At 49.4% G+C, this 14388-nt stretch overlaps 1 protein-coding gene across 4 annotated transcripts in view; it reads left to right on the top strand.

The window, feature by feature from the left end:
• Positions 1–14388, top strand: part of kst (spectrin beta chain, non-erythrocytic 5 kst) — a 328959-nt gene that overhangs the window by 121898 nt on the left and 192673 nt on the right. Inside the window, exon 1 of one of the 4 annotated variants that reach the window (XM_089558126.1) lies at positions 4466–4915. The exons of the other annotated variants lie outside the window; for them this stretch is intronic. The gene's annotated coding sequence lies outside the window, so the exon portion shown is untranslated. Of the gene's footprint in view, positions 1–4465; positions 4916–14388 lie in introns of those variants that run through there. 4 annotated transcript variants of the gene reach the window in all.

Here is a 14388-nt window from a genome sequence, read left to right as displayed (position 1 = left end):
AGAATGGTCGGTAAAACATCGGATTTGTGTCAAATTAGATGGGAAAATGTGTAATTAAGCGTAATTAACACTTAAGATCCCCTAAAGATGCACAATTTGGGTATCGATATAGCCACGGGAACAGTGTGGCATCACGTCCACCGGAAGTCGTCTGCTTCTAATCGCGGAGGTCCCGGCCCCCGTCACCAAGGCCTGCGTGCCAGGGACGGGGAGTAGGGGGCTTCCTTATCTGGCGGAAAATAAAGTTGATATCATCATCATCAAGTCGTCACGGCATAGTGTCCTCGGCTTTCGCCTCTCAACGTTGACTTTAGTTGCCAAAGTGTCCTCGCAGTTTATTTTTTTTGTTCGTGGATAATCCCCATGGACCTGCTTGCCTGACATCCCACCGGGTTGCGGATGAAAGGGGATTAGGAAGTCTGCAGCGCTAGGAAACACGGACAACACGAAGGAGGCACCGCATGCGCTAACTTTCAACGGAATGTTTATTCAGGGTATGTACATCTTTTTATACAGGGTGCTTGCGTCAGAAGATAACCCGCAAGACTATCACACACTCTTCACGCCATCAAAACAAACAAATCAACTCCTTCTTTGATAACAATACAGAAGGCATGCTCACACATTTATTTAATTTCTAGTCTTTTTATCTGTCCTGCATCCATGATCTCTCTCGTGATCGCGATCACGGCTTAATCTGATTAACCGGGGCTTCGTGAAAATCGGTCGACGCCGTTAGCCCGAGGGCGTCCTTTGCGAGGCATCTGACGCTTTGTTCTTGAGTTGTATCCCAGTGTATTAAGTGAATAAGGCTTGTCTGTAGGAAGACAAACCCTATTGTTGGGGAGCCGCCGCGGTGGCTCAGTGGTTATGGTGCTCGGCTGCTGACCCGAAAGACGCGGGTTCGATCCCGGCCGCGGCGGTGGAATTTCTTTGGAGGAGAAATTCTAGAGGCCCGTGTACTGTGCGATGTCAGTGCACGTTAAAGAGCCCCAGGTGGTCGAAATTTCCGGAGCCCTCCACTACGGCGTCTCTCATAGCCTGAGTCGCTTTGGGACGTTAAAGCCCATAAACCAAACCAAACCTATTGTTGGGGTGTCTCGCAACTCGCCCCGTCACTGCCGTCGCTACTAGTATGAATGAGCGAGACACCGGCGATGTCGTCGCGCTAATTCATTGGGATGCGTGGACGTTAACAGAGGGAAGAGAGAGGCGGAGAGAGACGGGAGTGCGTGTAGTATGTGTATAGCGACGCCGTCAGCGACTTTTTGTCTCTGTACTTCCCGCCTCGCCTTCGCTGTGTCGTTCCATTGTGTGGCTAAGCGGAGGGAGGCACGACGTATGGCCGATGGCTCTGGATTCCGCCGCTTGCGAAACAGCGAGCACGGTTTCTGTTCGGAATCCTTCTGAGCCCATCCCGGGTCGTGGCTGTCGGCTGCGGGAAAAGAACTAAACAAAGAAAGAAAAAAGTTCACCGGGCACCTATGTGCTGGCAATGCTGTGGGACAGATTAGACATGTAAATCAAGATTGCAAATAGCCTGGTGTTGAAGCGTGCTGTGAAATGTGAGACTCCAATCTTGCGACGGTGAATATTGATGTGACAGTGAAGACGCGGAGACGCATTCTTTAAGGCCGATTCACACGACGGACCGTTCGCCCGCGGCCCGCGCACTACGTGTGCATACGTCAGCACTTTGAGAGGCGCGCTGGATGCATGGATGGATGGCGGCCGACAGCGCGCCCCTCAAAGTGCTGACGTATGCACACGTAGTGCGCGGGCCGCGGGCGAACGGTCCGTCGTGTGAATCGGCCTTTAGCAAACCAACAAGGAAAACCGTATTAAACGTGCCTCCCAGGCGCCGCCGACGAAACCCGATCCCAGCCGCCAGAGCTCGAAGCCGGGAGTTCCCCCCCCCCCCCCCCCGTCGCGCACACGGGCGTAGGAAAAACACACATAGAAACGCAGAGGAGGGCACACGGGCGACGAGAAACGCAGGCACGTGTAAACGACGCCGTTCGTAGAAGACGCACTCCCTCTTCCCCAAGAAAAAAAAAGAAAAGGGAATACACAACAAAGCTCGAGAAACTTGGTAGTTAAGGAAGCTGGTTTAGACGAAGCTGTCGAATTGGGAGACTACTCAGATCGCCCCCTGTTAGTAGACAGTTCTTGAAGAGGTGACCATGTGGGAACACAGCGAGTATACTGTTAGGCGCAGTTACGTGGCTGCGATCGAAGCGTGGCCGAGCGAGCTGGTCAGCAGCTTATGCGAAGTGAGTCGTTTACATGGCATCGACGCCAGAAAAACCGGTCTGGCTGCGATAGAGTTGCAGCCATGTAAACCCCGCTTCTGGCTTGCTGTAGCTTTTTTTTTTTTTGACGCCCTAGAAGACTTAAGCGCATAACTGTACGCGGAGTCTGACGAGGATACCATGCTCCCCCTCATCTTCAAGCAAACACTCTTCGCGTTTGCGGCTGTCTCGTCTGACACACAGTGCGTTTTTTTTTTCTCAGCGGGAGAACGCTCGTGCTTGCTTTTCCCGGCGTCGCACACGTGCCCAGCGCGTGCTAAGAACACTCGTAACTTGTTGTGTAGCTCGCGTGAAGGGGCGTTGTGTGCTTCTGCCACACCCTTCGTGTTGCTTTTTGAGTGGTAATGTTTCATGCGTTGCGAGTCAGGTGTGTGTGTGCGTGCGTATCCTTGTTCGCCATTGTTTAAGCATGCCCCTTATTTATGGCTTGAGGACAGTGGCGACATTGAAGCGGCACCGCATCGCCTTGGTGTTGCGTACAGCCGTTGCCAAAAGTAACCGGGCTGCACGGTTTGCTTCTCAGTCGAGTATTAAAGCTCTTATGGCGCTCGGCTGCTGACCCGAAAGACACGGGTTCGATCCCGGCCGTGGCGATCGCGTTTCGATGGAGGCGAAATTCTAGACGCCCGTGTACTGTGCGATGTCAGTGCACGTTAAAGAACCCCAGGTGGTCTAAATTATCCGGAGCCCTTCACTACGGCGTCCCTCATAGCCTGAGTCGCTTTGGGACGTTAAACCCACATAAACCAACTACTTCCCTTGTTGAAAACTCGAGGGGAATGTCTTGCAGAGTAAAAAAAATGCGAAAAAGAATGCTCTCTCTTTTTCCTTCTATCTTTTTGTGTTTATTTATTTATTTATTTTTTTCTACTGCTGTTTCGGTCCGTCTGTGTTTCGAAGCTGCTAAAGTGTGACTGGCGTGGCTCGGCTGTGACGTCATCGTTTCGCGCCGGTTGGCTGCTCCGCCGTGCTCCTAAGCACGGAACGTGACGCGCATCGGCGGCCGATGCCCTTCCCCCTTCCCTCTCTCCCATCGCAGTAAAGGAGGGCCACCCGGCGTGGAATGTAGCGAGGCATAGCACGAACTTATCGCTCGTTCCGGTGAGCCGCTGGTATGCGTTGCAGTGTACGCGAAGAAGCGGTATCGGGTAGCATCTTGTTACGCGAGTCCCTGCAACGCCCATCGCTTGCGGCTGTTAATCTCTGTGCTGGCGTGGACAGTGAAGTCACAGGTATGCGGAGTGGGTGGGAGGAGCGATAAGACGATAAGCTTCGGCCAGTATGTTGTAAGTCTTCGTTTCCACTGGGTGGAAAAAAAAAAAGGACAAAGTAAGGCAGTGCATACTGCATGCACCGGCGTCCGTAAGCGTATACTGTAGTGCCTAGAATATATACGCTATATTTCAGGCGTGGCGGAGGTCATGGGGTCGCTATCAATCAATCAATCAATCAATCAATCAATCAATCAATCAATCAATCAATCAATCAATCAATCAAGTGATCAGGGAACCACACCTGCTATAATAAATCAGGCAATAGATCGTGAACGTAACAGTCAACACCGCAAAAACAACTTACTCAGGTTTGATAGGCACGTCAGTTGCAAAAGAGAAAGGGGACAGTCGCTGTCGCCTCAAAAAAGAACCATGCGCGGTTGCCAGGAGCTCCTCGTCGCAACTGATGGTGCTGATGTCACCACCGTTGTCACCCCCCCCCCCCCCCCCCCCCCCTTTTTTTTTGTCTCGCCGATTTCTCGATCCTTGGACCACGTACGCCCCATGCATTCCATCGGTTCACATTTCTGGACGTCTCGCACCCCTCCCCAGCCGCGGGTGTGAGCGCTCACCGGTGTCACCGCGCTCCGATATCTTCGGTGGACCGCTCGCACGCCTCGCCGAAGAAGACAAAACGGATCCTCCCCGGCGCCCAGATTAGACAAAAACGGCTGAGGCTGGGGCGACGAGAAGAAGATACGGACGAGGTTGGAAAGATAAGCGGAGAGGGAGAGAATCTTCTGGGTCGCTTCTCCCTTTCCCTCTTGCGCCACACGGAATGGTTGACGCTTGTGTGACGGCGGCTGCGAGGATGAGGAGGAGATGGAGAGAGGGCCTCCGTGCTATCATTTTTTATTTTGTTTTTGTGGTTCTTTTCGCGCTGACGTCGGTGCGTGCCTCGCTGCGACGACGATCTCTCGGCAGGCAAAGATCTCTCATTCTGTACGCCGCGTTGGACTCGCTGCCGCTGGCGTAACGGTGCGAGCGTGCGTCTGTCTGTCTGTCTGTGTCCGCCCCGTTTCTGGCGCGTCCTGCAAACGGCGACAACGCCTTCTTCTACCCGGTGCGTCTCCTTCCCTGCGGTCGTCGTGTGCGCGTGTGTGTGTGAACGGGCTCTCTCCTGCCCCATTCTGCGAGCTGTGAAACGACTGTTCTCTTTTACATATTCCGAGAAGCAAGCCTCTTTTTTTTTTTTTTTCGGCGTTGTGTTCGCCGGTTGCTCTTCGTGCGCGCGACCTCCTTCACGTTGTTTGACCCTCTGCGAGCAAAGAAGAAAGGCCGCGAGAAAAGAGGAAAGCGGAGAGCAATAAAAAAGAAAAGAAAAGTCAGGTAAGCTGGGCGCTTTTCTGCGTATTATACGCCTCAGTCGGCCTTGTATAGTTCGCTTGCACTGCGGTTCTTATCCGTTACTGGTTATACACGTGTCTGCTTTTGGAGTTTCGGGCTTAACGGATTCTTTAGGTGTTTTTAGAGCGATGCGCGTGATATATTGGCGTTTCTTGAATCGGCGCGAAATGCGGGGAAAGCGGCGGCAGGTACAATCGGAGGAGCATCGACGATGACGGTTTTGAAAACGTTTTGAGACGTCTAGAAAACGTTCTGAGACGTCTAGAAAACGTTTTGAGACGTTTTAAAAACGAAAAACTTGTATAGATTGATGTAATTTTTTATTAACATGAATCGGTAACCGTATGGTGATGATGACGGTAACCGTAATACCACGGTGTTATTGAGGTCAAGGCGACAGATTAGCAAAGAGGTGACCAGAATGTGTTCGTGAGGGAAGCACGATGCGGTTCAGTGCTGACGCATGCGTTAAGATGTCGATCTGGTGAAATCTTCGGGGGAGGGGCTTTGGAACGGAGCCATTCGAGGTTGCGGAGTCCGACGAAAGAACGGCGTTCTGTATCGATCCTCTGTGACGGGTATATCCGGGTCATTCCTTCTGCATTCCACACACACACAAAAAGAATTGCATATACTTAGCGTCAGGCTTAGTGATTCTGTTCCTGCGTGACTTAGTCGATATTTGGAAACTGGAATTAAAAAGAAAGAAGAAGTAGAGAGAACAGGCGATACATTTTCGCAGCTTTCGACAAACATGACGTCCGCCTCCACCTGCTGTATTCAAAATATTGACCTTTGCAGCGCTGATCTTATATTTATGCCTTCGGAATTTCACCTTTGCAAGCCGGAGCTAACCAGAATACAACAAGTAATAAAACGGAGGCGTTGTAAATGCGCTTGTCTGGCGTTATCTTGATTCTCAGAGAAGCCGGGCGCTCGCAGGATCAATTCAGGGTCGTCTGCGAAACCGTTTTTTTTTTCTTCCGGAACAGACGGTCGTATAACCAACACTCGTGTGAACTTTCACGTCGCTTTTAGGAGATAATTTATCTTCCTTCAATGTAAACTGTCTCTAAATGCCTCTAAACTAAGTGTGTGTGAGAATTGAAACGACGTATCTTCTGCACCTGTGGAGGGGGGGGGGGGGGGGGGGTTGTCTGGTACGTCTGCCGAGGTGATTTGAATGCAAGCCGCGCGAAGCTTTTACGGGCAGCCAGCCATCTTTGCCGGCGCGTCGTTATCGAGGGAGGAAGACGATCCCATTGTTACAACGGTCGCGGCGACGCGAGCAATCTCTCAGGTCGTGCTGCTGGGGGGACTACGATTAAAGTTCTCGGTTCTTCTTTTTTTATCGCTCGAGGGGACCGTTAACGTCGGTGTTGTTCCTCGTCTTGGCACGGCGGTCTGTCAGAGGTTGAGGTCCTTCGGGGCGCGGCGAGATGTCGCGGCGTCCTTAACGGCGAACGTCGTAACGCCGAACGAACGTTGTTGCAGTTTCTTCCGCGGGTGACACGACGCGGGGGTGTTGTGTAGAGATTGCTCTGCTCAGTTCAGTTTCCGCAGCGCGGACTTTTGTATTACGGGAACAGTTAAATTAGACAAGATTTAATGCATATTCGACACTTTTAATTAATTACACTTTCCAGTGCGTGCAAAGATGCGGAAACGATTCACCTTAATACGTATGTTTAGTTTGCTACCATGTAGTGATGAACTTCTTACTAAATAATCTCCGAACACTATAACTCCTGACCCGCCGCGGTGGCTCAGTGGCTACGGCGCTCGGCTGCTGGCCCGAAAGATGCGGGTTCGGTCCCGGCCGCGGCGGCTGAATTTCTTGAAGGCGAAATTCTAGAGGCCCGTGTGCTGTGCGATGTCAGTGCACGTTAAAGAACCCGAGGTGGTCGAAATTTCCGGAGCCCTTCACTACGGCGTCTCTCATAGCCTCAGTCGCTTTGGGACGTTACACCCCAATTTACCAAACCAAACTAAAACTCCTAATTACTGTGCTCGGGGGCTCGACTTCTTGATTAAATCTATATCAATAACATTGCCCCTTAGAGCGTATTTTGGAACGGCGTTCTCCGTTATTAATTGCTTACATTATCTCTTCCCTGCTTATTATATTATTTTACGTCTTTAGTTTTTCGCCTCTTGAACTGATATTGATTGGTTGATTGAAATACGTTAAGTTGAGCCTACGTATGCTGTGGTGAAAGGGATAGGAGTTTGTGCTACTAACTTCAAGATTCACTGCTCGTCTTGCAGAGCGTTATCGTTAAGTAACGCGTTTTCAGGTGAAAAGAAACAAACAAACAAAAATCTCGACCCCGTTTCTACCCTGCGCCTAACCTTTGTGCGAAAATGGCAATCATTACACTTTCTAGGTTGTGAATTATTTGCTCACATATTCCTTCTTTTCTGCCGTGAAGAGGCTATACTATTGTTTCTTTTTTTTTTTGCACTGTCAGACAGCCTCGATCTTTGGTATAAATACTCTCAGTATACTGCCCTGACCTTACCGGGTGCAGCAGTAATGATAATGTCGCATTGTATTTTTTTTCTGTACGCGTGGTCTATATCCTTCAGTGCAGTGCGGTAAGAGGGCGTATAGTAAAATGATTAAAGAGAACAGCAGTTCCTCCTTTGTAAGCGCTTTCACGATGCGCCGTCGTGCTTTTGGAGCTAGTGTGAACAAATGCACGTCGTTGTGCGAGGATTCACACCGTCCCTGAGATTCTTCACATTTGGGCGTTCTGACAGTGCGTGCTCGAGTGGACCGAAAGCGCTCTTAGTAGTTACTTATTCGCGAAAGCTTTCTTTTGTTGTATTTTAGTGCTTTTACTTTATGTGGAGAACGATACGAGCAGCGTAGCTTCTACAGGCCTGAGGGGTTTCCCGGAACCTTCGCACAAAGCGTTGTTGCTCTTTTCCGATAAGAGTCGCTGCGCAGGTCCTTGAGAATCACGGCACTCTAGTTTTTTTTTCTTTTTTTTTTCCTTGCTGATCTGCAGCAAACTTTGTTGTTGTTCCAGGCTGCCAGGGAAGGATTTCAAACTTGGTCGTCAAATGCATTCGTAATTCTGAGAAACCGGTTTTTCTGCCGGGTGGTTTCCGAGCCATTGAAGATCTTGCATAGAAATATTTATTGATGTGGTAGGATTAGAAACGTCATCGGGGAAAAAAGTGCGTCATGGTTCACATAATTGCCAGGACCGAAAGTGGGCGTCATCAGGAGTGGAAGTGACAGCTATAAATTGCGATGTGTCTTCATTGCGTCGGTGTCGCCACCTGTAGACACCTTCGAGGAAGCATCTCACATCAATCGGCTAAGATGACCCGAAGAAATCTGTGGCTGTGTGCAGATTGACGTGCAGGGCTCCGCAACCATGAAAGAATGTCTCAAAACTGTGATGCAAAGACATCGACAGCTGCGGATGCTATCGCATTGCCAGTACATTATGTAATTAGTTGTCTTTGTGAATTTCATTATTATTATTATTATTATTATTATTATTATTATTATTATTATAATTATTATTATTATTATTATTATTAATCTTTCAAAGTGCGCCAGTGTGATTGATCTAATGCTTTGGCGGAACACACCGCATCAACAGGACACCACATTGATTGGGACGAAGCATCTATCATTGCCAGAGAGGAAAACTTGTCGTCGCGCCTCGTTTTGGAATCAAAAGCATGCTCTTAACAGAACACGTGGTAATCTGCCGGAAATCTACAATCGCTCACTAGGAAATTTTAACCGTATATAAGAGACTGTCGTTCCATGCAGCGCTCTATGTGATCAAGGGGGCCCGTACAGTCGGGGACAAAAGTGTCCGGACCACGTGTTCCTCTAACGAATTCGGTAGCTCTGCTATTAGTCGGCGGCTGGAGGTAAGAGTTAAATTTTTGTTGTTTCATCTCCACAAGTGCGGTCTACAGCCGCTGTCTGATAGTAGAGCTATAAGTTTCGTTTGAGGAACACGTGGTCCGGAGACTTTTTGTCCCCGACTGTACGGGTCCCGAAACGTAGTTTTCTTTTGAAGAATTTGTTGGCGAGTTTATGTTTGTTATTTATATAGTATGATTGATTGATTGACGGAGGGGGATTGTTTGGAGAGCATCCTGTGAGGTCATTTCAGTTAGCTAACGCTGTAGCACGCATGCCGCATATGTGTGCGGCGCGTGATTTCGTTCGTGTTGTTTAATTGCACCGGAAGTATTTATTTTTCTGTCCGCCAGCGACGAAGTTGGAAGCTTCGCCGCGTGTGTGCCGGTCTTCCAGTGAGCAATCTATCGCAGCAGCTGGGGCTGTCTGACTCCATATTACTTACTACACCCCGTACACTCTGCGTTCGACTGAATCATACATTGTCGCGTGGGCTAAAGCACGCACTTCCCTTTACCTCCCCCCCCGCTTTTTTTTTCTTTTACTCCCATGAACGCGTACCTTCGGGACATGTGTGCTCTCATTGCCTTTTTTGCATTGCTGAGCGCTTTTCCCGTTGCTCGCTTCTTTGGGCAGGCATATTAATAGCGCATTGGTGGAATGCGTGTGACGCAGATGAGATGCTGGCGCATATACATGTGCAAGCCGCCTCTCTTGTGACGCATACGAAACGCGGGCGATGCCTATAAAAGGGTCGGCTGTTGCGCATATGTTACCCAGATATTTGATCTTTTTTTTTTATTGCGAGAGCATTATATGCCTCTGTCGCGTCAGCAAAAAGTGTCCGCAATTTTGTCTGCACGGTTACGTCGTTCTCGTAAGATAAACGTGTGAATGTGCGATTGTCACAGATACTGTGTGATAAAATGTTGTCGTGGGAAAAATTCGGTTGATGAGGTGTAATTAGTGAATTAATTAAACGCGAAAAATCTCGAAATAATCATCGTAAACGTCAAAATAGCCATGGACGTCGATATAGTACATGGACGTCAGAACAGTCGCGGACGCCAATACACTGGTTTATTGGGGTTTAGCGTCCCAAAGCGACTCAGGCTATGAGAGACGCCGCAGTGAAGGGCTCCGGAAATTTCCACCACCTGGGGATTTTTAGCGTGCACTGACATCGCACAGTACACGGGCCTCTAGAATTTCGCCTCCATCGAAATTCGGCCGCCGCTACTGGGTTCGAACCCGCGTCCTTCGGGCCAGCAGCCGAGCGCCGTAACCACTGAGCCACCGCGGCGGGGTGGACGTCAGTGGAGTGGGTGGACTTTTTTTTTTTCTTGTCATGTGTTAGTGCCCCCGCCGTGTTTACGCGATCAAGGAAGGCAGAGGCTCATATGACGTTTCAACTCTGACAAGCATGTGCTTTTCTTAACGACATGCTTCCTTCTTTTTAATTTATTTTTGTTGTTGTTGGTGCAGGAGGTTGTTGGTGAGGACATGGCAGCGTGTCGCGCCGTTAATTAGGCAGTATACGATTCAGCTTCGGTTCAACGCAGCGAGTCTCAGATGGCTTGGAAATGCTCGCGCTACAAATTTCTGCCTCACACGCGTAGTACGTCGCTGCGTTTTAAAAGCAGCGACCTTTCTCGTCCCATTTCTGCGCTCAGAAAGTCAGCAGAGCGATATGAAAATATAGACTTCATTACTCAACGCTAACCTGTTTAACTAGACAGTCACCGTGCGGCATCGTTTTCATACGTATATTGATTACGCGCCTTGAAATACGGTATATATAATCGCGCGCGCGAGCTGCGTTGTTCCGTTCCCTCGATCAGCCGCGAGCACGTTGTAAATCATCCGGCTATATGCAGCGCCGTTTCGCAGAGGTGTCTACTCGTTAGCACGACAGCCATTATATCGTGTTGTTGCGCGTGGTAATGAATAGTCCCTCGCGCGGACCACCAACACTTGTGTCAGAGTGGGTAATATATGCTGTCGTCGTCTCCGCTGCAAACCGATGGGGACCTTGGCACGTTTGAACGAAACGGATAGGTCTTGTATGGGTTGTTTTTCGCAGTGACCCCCCCTCCCCCCCCCCCCTTTTTTTGTCTTATTTTCAGTGCTAATGGCTCATTCTTGTAGGACACATAGATGTATGATAAGTCAGCTGTCGCTGAATCGGAATGAGACCTAAAGTTTGTTCGAATTGTTTTAGTGCACTCGTTGACGCTACGTGCAGTCTTTGTCAAAAGTAACAAGGCTGCACGTTTTTCATCTCAATCGTATATTAAATCTATTATGTTAGCCCTGAAGCTCTAAATCTCTGTATGGTAAGAATAACCCCTGTTCTCACCTTCAAAGAACTTTTTGATCTTTAGGGAAGCCGTGAGGGCTCTGTTATACGAAGGAGAAGCAAACCATGGAGCCTGGTTACTTTTGACAAAGACTGTACCAAGCGTCAGTCGATTCGAGTAAAGCGGAATTTCGAAATAAGTGGGTTCAAGCTAGCGGGTGTCCGTTGCATGCTTTTCTTTTGTTCATTGTAAACGTTCGGTTTACCAGTTGACAGGACCAAGCGTCAGTCGGTTCGAATAAACGGGAATTTCGAAATAAGCGGGTTCGAACTAGCGGGAGTCAGTTGCATTCTTTTCTTCGCTTTAAACGCTCGGTCGTGCGTGTGTGCATCAGCGGCTCGGCGCTGTGCACGATTGTTTTTAACGCCTTTTCAATGCCCTAGGCCAGACTGGTGCCGTATTGCCGCATACGTCATGTACTACCTATCTATCCCGCCGTGAAAACAATAATGGAGCTCGTGAGTTTTGAGAACGAATCCATCATTTCAGCTTTTTTTTTTTTTTTCGTGCCCCGCAGTCACGCCTGGGCGTGCGCGAGTGCGATGACGCGTTCTCTTGCAAGATCTAGCTTATATAGTTGAACGGAGCTTCTATGGAGCCCACGAGCAGAAAGAAAAAAAAAGTCAATAACGGGCGGTATATACCTCGCTCTTTTATCTCTCCGCCGGCGTCAAAGCAAACTTTCGAAACGCGCGCGGCAAATTGATTCGCCCTGTCGACGTCTATACAGAGGCGGCGGCTTTGAGGCGCGGTCACGACTTTGTGTCTTTGCTGTGCGTACAGGCGCCCGGTTTTTTCTCGACGTTTCCGAACGCCTTGCTCTGTTGTGTGGCGCGGGTATAGTATAAAGCGTGACTTGCAATTCTGACTTTTTTTTCTTACTTTTTCGGATTGTTTTTAGAGCGTTTGCGCAGCGCTTGTGAGCAGACACTATACAGCGCGATATATCGCGGGCTATCGCGTGAGCGTGTCGTGATTTGCTCCTGCGTGAGGGTTTTCTTTCACTCTTCCTCTGTTCTCTCCCCGGGTAATAATAGAGGTTTCTCTGTCACTGTGTCTGCGGGGAGCGCGGGATGATGATGGTGGAGCAGTGGGTTATTGAAATCGTAAAAAGGAAGTAACTAATAAAATGCTCAGGTGGGATGCGACAAATTGCGTTAGAGGTCATTGGTTGTGCATTTCGAGTTTACATTGATCGCTTTTCGGCTTTGTCTTTGAGTAAATTTGATTTCACCGCGCGTTTCTGGACGGCGGATGTACACTGTATATGCAGAAAGGAGTAAGAATTTTACGGAGTACGCCGTCTGGAGAAAAGTGATGTCAGTGGACTGGAGAATGCCCATTGGCTGGAGGGAAGTGGTCCTCTGGACCAAGTTCGTCCGTGGAGGCACTGTGCCAGATGGTGTATCGGAAGGGCTCGAGAATAGTAACCTATAGGTCTTACACAGCACCTAATTCGCATTTGACCTAAGTACGCAAATCAACCGTCAGATTTCTTTTTTTTTTTTTTTTCACGGTCATGTTATTTTCTATGTTCAGGTAATGATGACGCACAGATTCGGTAGCTTCAGTGGGACCGAAAATACGCATTGGTGTGGTGTGTTCGCAAGTTTCGGTGTCCAACCTGAACAAATCGAAACTATCGAACAAATCGAAGCGCAGTGCGACCGCCCGCCGCACCTTGAACATTGTCTGTAGATATCTGTAAACGTTGACCGTGACGACGTGCAACTAGGTTGAACCTCGATATGACGAAATTGAAGAGGTCGGGCGATTTCTTCGTTATAGCCCGTGTTGACCGAGCTTCCAACGGGAATGGTCATTTCTTCGTTGTATCCAATATTTCGTTATAACGAGGTCTGACCGTTATACTGCGCATGCGCGCTTTGACAAAACGCAACGTAGCCGTCTCCGGCTTTGGTGGCAGGTCTCCTACTCTGTGTGAGCGGTGAAACAACGAAGAGCTTCCCGCGGCGTCGCCAGGAAAACCCGACCAGACAGAAGAACTGCTGGCGTGGCGCGCGCCAACCTTTCGGGCGTGGCTCTGTGCCGCTCCCCTCCGTCACCTGTCTTTCTTTTTTTCTGCTAGCTACGCGGGAGTAGTAAATAGACGTTCTTTACACACGGCGCGTTCTAGCTCTCTACTACACCGCTGCTGACTGCCGCGCGACACGGGTTGTTTGCTGCTGCGAGTCCGAAAGGCGGTGCCGGGAGGAAAGGCCGTATTTTCCGTTTCTTTTTCTTTATTGGTTTTTCTGTTTGCCGGCGCGCGCGCGCTTGGTGGTTTCGCGCGGCTTCTTTGTTTGCCCGGCCAATTTACGACTCGCCTCTGCAGCGTGCGTGTGTTGTTCGCTCGATCCCGACTGCCACCGCTCCGCTCCATCCCGACACCGGGTTTTTATATTGCGCGTACTGCTCCCGAGCACCTGCTTCGCGAAACAACCGCGGGTACGGGTGCGCGCAATGCGCGAAAGGGGGCGTTTTATTAGTAGAACGCGCTCCACATTAGGTAAGGTTGTGAACGTCGAAAACAACGAAACAAAGGCGCGGCACGACAAGCGCGCTGCAGGACCGCTTCACCACGTCACTCTAAGCACGAATACGCCTGTATGGGAGTAAGAAGGGAGTAAGCTATCCTCTAGAGCTCTCCCTTCTAAGGCGATAAGGCGAAAGCCTTTAATGGCTCATACTGTCGTCCGTCCGTTAACAAAGCGTGTCACACGTGTTTAACTCGGGACCCAAAAAAGATAGAAGAAAACCAATGGTTGCTTCAGATAGAGGAGGAAAAAATGAACCCAGAAGCCAAGTTGGAGGACTGTAGGTTAATTAGTTTATTAATTATAGGCAAAAATGTCGAATTGTGTCGAAATAGCGCGGACGTCGATATAGCCACGGGAACGGTGTGACGTCACATCCACCGGAAGTCGTCGCGACATAGTGAAATTTGTCGCAGAACGGTCGGAAAAAGGTCGGATTTGTGTCAAATTAGGTGGAAACATGTGTAATTAAGCGTAATTAAGACCTAAGATCCCTGAAATATGTACAATTCGGGTATCGATATAGCCACGGGAACGGTGTTACGTCACATCCACCCGGAAGTCGTCATGGCATAGTGTCCTCGGCTTTCGCCTCTGAACACTTCAGTTGCCAAAGTATCCTGGCATTTTTTTTTTAAAGGGCGTGCGCTAGGGGACAACTTT

This window comes from Amblyomma mixtum, chromosome 8 (genome assembly GCF_055824585.1).
Source record: "Amblyomma mixtum isolate Tamu chromosome 8, ASM5582458v1, whole genome shotgun sequence".
NCBI lineage: Eukaryota > Metazoa > Arthropoda > Arachnida > Ixodida > Ixodidae > Amblyomma > Amblyomma mixtum.
This window is presented reverse-complemented; position numbering and strand designations above follow the sequence as displayed.